Genomic DNA, 8488 nt, shown 5'->3' with positions numbered 1-8488 from the left:
AATTAGCAGAGTTTTCCTTTAAATATAGGCTGGCTGAACCTTGATGTGGGACAGTTTCAGCTTCACTGAAACTAACAGGATGTGTTTGGCCAGGGCTCATTTCAAGAATGTATAATTTCTTGCTCATTTAGTATTCATTGAAATACAAATCTCTAACTGTCATGCAGTTCCCAGGAGGTTGCCAAGTCTTGACTTTCATGGTATTTATCAAAATGTTCCACAGCACAGCAAAGTAAGCTTGTTACTCCCCCTATGGCTTTAGTTTAATTATTGACAGTTGTCTGCCTGAGATGACCAGCATCAACATAACGTCTCCAGCCCTGCAGGAGACATTTAAAGCAGAAGACACGTCGGTCCAAACACGAATCTGCTCAGCCGCTGAACATTGTGCCAATTATATCTTATTGTGAAATAAACCAAGGTGTTTGGTAACGTATTCTGAGCTGACCACATCAAATCATGAGGCTCCTTGGTCCTCTATAAAAAAAAAAGCCTCAATACAATGACATGGCTGATGTATTAACTAATAACTAAATAGCTGCGAGCGGCTCCAAAGCCCATTCATTTGTCACAAGTGCTGGGTGGAGCTGTGCAGAGAGCTCGCCATCTGAGCAATGGGAATAATGGATATGATGTAATTTGCACAAGCTTACAACAACAGAGAAACTAATGAACCGTCGAGTAAATGAAAACAAAAAACGTTACCTTGAAGGGAGAGAAACAACCCTTCATTTTCACTTCAGCTACCTTGACTGTGTTAGACCTCAATTAAATTCCACCCTCAACCCATATTTACTTGATTTTTTTCCTTCCTTTTTTTGTTTTGCTGGCAGCTGGCACGCGTTAGTGTTTTCTGTTACGTGCGCAGCTTAACTGAGCAAGGTCAATGAGACAACTGGAATCTTTTCAATTCAGTGTTTGCAAATTTGTCCTCGCACAGTGTTTGACCTCTGGAACATATTTGCAGGAGTACGTGCTATCCAGGGCCAGATGGTGCTACAATATGTAGCATTATCTTAGCTCAGGGACACTTACGGTGGTAGTTATAAAATATAAAGGATGAAGGAATGGAAGGAAAAAAGGTAGATACATTCTACAGAACTGTTTTCTCTACTCTCTCTTTTATAACACCTTTCTGAAGCACATATCTGTTTTTAGGGATACTGTACTGACAAAAGTTAATATGAATATTAAAAACACTTGATTTTTTAGCATACTGTTGATGTACACTATTGCTTTACATTCAATAAAATGTGCAAAGGAAACAAAGGAAGTATTATGCAGTCTTTGGAAAAACACAACCTAATCTGCAGTTTGATTGTTGTCTGTTGCTGCGTGTACAACATCATGGAGAAAAAACTGTATCCCATGACAATACAGTACATACTGTTTACTCTTTGTAAACTGTATGGATTTGGGACAAAGCAAATGTGTCTTGCATAGATTAAAGAAATCTCTCACATATCTGAACCTCACAGCAGCCATGTTTCCTGTTAATGTGACCAAGAGCAAAGCATTGGACCCTTACACGCTCTCACGTTTACAGAACAGTCAATATTTTGGGAAATGTATAGTAGATTATATATATCAGATGAGAAGATTGATACCACTCTCGTGTCTGTGCAAAGTATGGACCTTTAGCAACTTTTTTTTATTTAAAAAGAGCCAATTGACTTATCTAGTAACTTTTGGGGGGACCTTACCTCCTCTCCCTTGAAGAGAGTTGTCAGTATTTCTTAGTCAATATGCTTTCATGTGTTCAGTGAGTAGAAGTGAGCAGCAGCACATCCAGTTGAAACTGAGCCTTGAGATTTAGATTGATTGAATAATAGCAGCCTGAAAAATAAAAGAATGACAGAGCTAGTTAGCTTAACTTCATTTTTGAAGTTTCATTTTTCAAATCTTGTATATATGTAATTTGTTATATTCGGACCTCACTAATATGCAAATTAGAGCATGACGTAGCCTAATCTAGCGACTTTTTGTACAGGCTTTAGCTACTAGCAACACTGGTGCTGACATCCTCACAATAACCTCTTTTAGCCTGTTCAAGGCAGGAATGTTGTGCCATTATTCTGCCTCGCTGTTCTGTATATAAAAGGTACGAACACGGAGTGGGGGGACATTGTTGTTCTGCCATTAAGCCGGCAGCTGAGGTAGTCACATTGCCAGATTGACGTTTGTGTAAAAGAGACAGCCGGCATGGCGGGATTACACACACCAGATGCTGACACTCTTGTGTTACACATCACGCCTTTGATCCCGGAAAGCCGGCATGCTATCTAAAATCACACTGCGGCAGCTTAATAGTGGCAGTATCCTGGCTATGTTTAGTTCAGTGTAAAAAAGCAAAGCTGGCATAATGACAGGTCTTCATAAATGCAATATTGTGGGATCTCTGTATAAAAAATTCTAATGACTATGCTAACATCTGATGTCAAGCAGGTGTAATGTTTACCATGTTTGAGCATGTTAGCGTGCTAGCATTTGCTATTTACCACAAAACACAAAACACAGCTGAGGCTGATAAAGATGCCATTAGTTTTGAAGGTTTTTGATCATGAACCAAAGCGCTGGGCAAAATGAAATGTTAATCTGATGATGGCACTAGATGAAAAGTCACGGAAACACTCCAGAGAAACAGACCGACATTGTCATCCCTAGAGCTGTAGTAGTTTAACCCCCTTTTCAACCACAAATGGTAATTTTTATATTTCTGTTTGTGTTAATTAGGTATATTCATTTATCTTTGGAGAGAGTCAGGCTAGTTGGTCCCACCTGTTTCCAGTCATGCTAATCTTAACTAATAGCTAGCATGCTACTAAGCACACAGACATTAGTATCCATTTTCTCATCTAAGTAAATAAGGACATTTCCCAAAAATGTCTAGCTATTAATTTAAAGTTGATCGCGATTAAAAAAGGTGGTTATGCCTAAACCGTAAAAAAAAAAAAAAAAAAGTAGACATTCACAAATCTACAAAAAAATTGGCACATTCTTGTTATCTTGTGGAGAAAGTCTGATGGTCAGTGTTAAAAGGTTTAACCCCTGGGAAGTCTTCACATTTGGTTTCTCACAAAAATTCAAAGAAAGAACAAAAACGTCCATGTTAGTGTTTGTAAGTTTGCATTATTTTAATGCTGATTCTCTCGTATGCTCATGTTTCAGGCTTGTACTGTAGTTGTAGTTTCTGCCTCACTGTTTTGTCTTATGGAAAGTTTTATTATTCATATAATTTTCTAGCATACAGGCATCTGTGCAAATCTCCATTTGCATCACATGACTTTTGTACCCTGAATCTAAAAGTTGTTTTTAATAAATGATTGAACCTTATTATCCATGTTTCTGACATTTCATTCGGTCCAAGTTGTCAGCTCTCCTAAATGGAAACTGTCTCCCACGTTTTACTGAACTGTTGCACTAATGACCATTTTATTGTTTGCTGACAGATGTACCCAATTAGTCGGGTGTGTGTGTAACAGAAGAAACTACAAGACATAATTTTTGCAATTTTTATTTCTCATGGTATGTTTTCTATTGCATTATATATTAATCCCTCACTTGTTTAACCTTCATGGTGTTGGGAATACTGTACTAGTTTGTGTTATTGCTCCCTCTACAGATTGTTAGCAGACGTACTGCGTCATTTCCAGTCTCTCGTCAGTCTGCATTAAACTTGACTTTGCGAGGTAGGCTATGTATTTAAGGCATCATGATTATAGAGTGAGAATTCAATGTTCTAATGTCGATTTAAGTGCACAAAGCAGTTTGTTCATTCATAATATCATGAGAGTAGATGAACTGTGTAGTTTTCTTTTGAGGATTTTACTTGTAAAGTGAGTTTTGAGAGATTAAACTAGCTAAACATGTTTATGCTTTGTTTTCTTGACATGTTAGGCGTTAGCTATTGTTGTGAAGATAGGATAGGATAGGATAGTCCTCATGATAGCCGTGGGTGCTAATTTTTTCTTTCATGGAATAAGTATTTGTCTTTGTGTGTCAGTTGATAATGTGGAACACATCAAGTGAAAAAACATTATAACATATCACCAGCACATAGCACAGATCTCCAGCTGCATACAAGGCTCAAACCGTGTGTTTGTGTTTGTGTGTTTGCACCTTTGAATGTTTGCAACTCATTTGCATGTTTCATGAGAACTGTGGATGAAATGTGTGCTGACATTATGCTTTTTGGACTCGGTCCTGTCCACTTGGCATACCACTCGTGTTTGCTGCCAGATCCTTTTAATTGGTGTATTTCACTGGTTTCAAAGTGGCCAGTCAGTCCAGAATTTGTGTCCATTCTCAGTTTGTGGCAGAAATAAATGAGATTCCATGTGGGAGTGAGCAGCGAGTCCTAATTTTCTTTCCCGTCTGCTAAGTTTTTAAATTATCTATAACATTGTGAAGTGCATGAAACATGTAGGAGTGTGTCATTGAAATCCTGCAATAAAATGGATTCACAGAGAGGAAGTGTCTTTCAGAGCTTTTATTCTCGCTTGTGCACAAGAGGGACCATCAGTCTGTGTAGACTAATGGACACTGAAAAGAGTTAAGCATTTTCCATTTTATACCTGATATCACACCCCCAGAATGGCAGTTAAGAATAGCACAAAAGAAGTTGTGCTATCAGGAGATTATCACATTAGATACATCAGATGGGGAAATCTGAGGGGCCCTAAGTCCTGTTTTTCCATTTGCCTGTGCTTCTGTAGAAAGTAATATTAGTTGAACTCTACTATATGTATCATGTGAGTAAACTATGTGTTTTGACCCGTTACTGCCAGTAGTTTACTTTTGCAGTCTTCTACAGTGGATCCATAAATCAAGAGTCTGCATAACACATGTCTAAGTCAAAACATTAATTTATAAGCAGTACAATTAAATATATAAGAAGTCAAATTTCCATTACAGAGTGGATTGTGTTGTAATTAATTCCATGCAGGTTTCTTCTTGGCTCTTAACAATATATCCCTGTAGTCAATCTGGTGCCTCATTAATGAGTTGCATGCAGCAGACATCACTTTGATCGCCACATTTTACCCCCACCTCCCTAAAGAAATATGAGTGCTACACTAATTGCCTCATGTTTATATTGATTACACCCACCTCCTCCAGTAGTCGCTCATCCTCCCATCTTTTCTTTCTTTGAGCATATTGAGCCTGTCAGGAATCAGGAGCGTTCGGAGGATAAAGTTTATGGGCTGGCTCTAAATGTCAACACTTTTCAGATTATCTGAGGCAACAGAAAACATTCAACTGTGACTAATTGCAGCTCTAGCTCTGACAAAATAAATCTCTGTCCTGTCATGGATATCTACAATATATTCTTTCACAGTCGGTGTTTGTACTCCTTGGAAATTTTCTACAATAATTCAAACACTATAATTGCAGGAATAAGTGTTTCATATCGACTGCAGCTAGGATTGTGTAATATATGACCACAAGCTAAATAATGTCTCAGTTAATGTCCCTGTTTACAAGCATCTCTTCCCATCCTTTCATCAACATTGACGTAATCAAGGTTTATAACATCCTACGTTTCCTGTGGGCCTGCTGGTAATTGAATCACACAGGAAGGTCTTCTCTCTGGAAAGCCTCCTTTGCTCATCACAATCAATCACCCCCCTCCGATGCCTGTTTATACTCATCCTAATACATTAGCCACAAGTTTTCTTTATTCATTTTCAGTGCATTTTCAGTTTTATGCTGACGACGCTCTGGTTTGTGTGACAGCAGACAGAAGGGATTGACCACTCTGTCAAATATACTGCTGGTGGGTGTCAGCTGCTTTCAAGGTACATGAGGATCAAGGGTGACTGTGAAAGAGTCCTGGGAATCAATACCTTTTCTTATAACACACTGCTTCACATTCACAAAGTGACACACAGTCACAAAGTCTTCTGCTGTTCTGCTTAACAGCTCACCTAAACACAGTGATTTCCTTAAAGCAGCTATAATTTATATCTTTTATAAAACAATGTATCAAATCATCATGTCTATGTGTTGCATGTGGCTTGTAGTGATGAACCTACAGAGAATTATCTGAAGCTGCCTTTGGTTTCACTGAGCTTTATAGCGAGCTTCAGCTCATTGTTTAGCTGTCCAGCTGAAACTTTACTGTTTTGTTTCACTTTCAGCACTCTCATAGCATGGTTTTCAGCTGCAGCAGGCAACTGTTTTCAGAGAAAAAGCTCAAAAAACCTGCTGAGCACTCCCTGCTCAGCACCAAACAGTGAAATAGACACAGTTAACGACTAGCTGGTGAACATAGTGGAGCATTTAGCAGCTAAACAGCCAGATATTTCCCTCAGGAGTTGATAGAGAGTGAAAACAGAGCTTAAGGAGAGTGAATGTTGGACTTAATTGTCCAGGTGGACAGAAACACAAATCTAAAAGAATGATAATGTTGCTCTGTAACTGCTGGATGTGGAAATAAACAACTGTTTCCTAACAAGTTTGCAATGTTAACTTGTAAGGTGATGATGATGTCAGTGTTTTGTTCACAACTTGTTTCTGCTTCCTCCAAGTGCACTTAAGCACTTAAGTGCAATCAGCTACTTCTCTGATATTCTATACTTCACTACTACTACTACTACTACTACTACTACTACTACTCCACTATATTTCAGAGGGAAATTACTTTTCACAGCTGCTTTTATATGACTCTCATGTGTGTAACATAAAAAATGTCACATAGAAAATATGACCATCTGATAAGATATGATGCACTGTTAAAGAGTAAGCTTCATATTACACAGTGTCATATTATATATGATTAACATTCACTCTCCTTTTAGCTCTGCTTTTGGTCCAACAACTCCTGAGGAAAATATCTGTCTAACTAACTGCTATATTTTCATCAGATAGTCGCTAACTCTCTCTCTCTGTGCCATTTGGTGCTGGGCAGGTTGTGTACACTGCAATCATCAGAGCTTTCTTTCATTGAAAACAGCCGCCCACTGCTGCTGGAAGTGAGATTGATGAGGGCGGTGAAAGTGAATCAGAACAGTGACTTTACAGGTCATCAAACCAAAACAATGAGCTGAAAGATGCAAAAAGTGCTCTTTAGAGCTGAGGGTAACTGCAGCGTTAAGTGATAACTCTCAGTGGGTTCAACACTTTCAGGGACCCCTTTCACAATATACATAGTCATTTGACCCATTAGTCATGTAAAAATAATGATTAGTGTAGCTTTAATTAAGTATTTAAAGAAGTGTCAATCACTTTATCACTGCTAATCTGCTAAGATACTGTAGGTGTATTTGAGAGATGCCTTACTGAAAGTCCACTTTCTGATATTAAATCAAAAAAGTGCATAAATTAAACAAGAATACAGGTACAAACACATTCACAAAACTAATTAAAAAAGCCAACCAATATGTCCTCCTCCTATAGGAGTTGTGTAGGGACACTTGCTTCACCTGCAGATGATTAATTTATTGACATTGTTGTTGGTGACAAGTTAAAATGCTCCTAAAGCTAAATAACTATTTCACACTGATATACAAACTCATTTCGTACTTTCTGGACTTTCTAGTTACACTCCCCCCACCTTTCTTCTTGTTTTTGGCTGGTTTCTTCTGCTTTTACTGAAGTGACATTTTTAATACAAGACCTTTATTTTTAACAGAGCATGTTGAGAATGTGGTATTCCTACTTTTACTTACAGGAAACTCCAGTATTTTTCAGCCTGGACCGTACTTTCCCATCATTTATGTCTAAGTGACTAATGGGGACAACCATTTTTGAAACTGGTCCAGTGTTAAGTGAGAGTGCTTCAGCCAGCAGCAGCAAAACGGGCTGCAATGCAATCCTTGGGGGAAATAGCGCCCCGTTAAAGTACTGTACGTCCAATAAAAGTGCTCGTTTTTGCCACTGACAGGCTCAGATTGTTATTCAGACACTTACAATAACAATCTGGGCCTGTCAGTGGCAAAAACAAGCACTTTTACTGGACGCACATTGACAGGGCGCTATTATCGTTTTGCAGCTGCTGGCTGAAGCGTCCTCGCTCAATACTGGACCAATTTCAAAAATTGTTGTCACCATTAGTCACTTAGACGCAAAATATGGGAAAATGGGGTCCAGGTTAAAAAATACGTAAGTTTCCCTTTAAGTAAAAGATCTAAACACTTCTTCCTCCGCTGCCTAAACCGGTTTGGTTGCTCATTTCATTTCATTTTTGAGGCAGTAAAGAACGTTTCTGTCACTGTAAATTCACTGGCAATGTTCCTACTCCACATACCAGCTTTACTAACCATTACGCTTTCACCAGTAAAGACCGATCTGAAATCAGAAAAGAACTGCCTCAAGGCATCTGAATGATGAGTATGATTTTATAGGCGGCGAGAGGAGATGTTCACAGTGCATTTGTGCAGCCATGCCAGGCCGCTGAAAACATGAAAGATTTCGCTGCCTGTGTTTGCCAACTTCATGAAATTTGGGATTCTATTGACAGTTTGATGAATCCCTGCTCTGCTGGAAA

Source organism: Thunnus albacares, chromosome 12 (genome assembly GCF_914725855.1).
Source record: "Thunnus albacares chromosome 12, fThuAlb1.1, whole genome shotgun sequence".
Taxonomy (NCBI): Eukaryota; Metazoa; Chordata; class Actinopteri; order Scombriformes; family Scombridae; genus Thunnus; species Thunnus albacares.
This window is presented reverse-complemented; position numbering follows the sequence as displayed.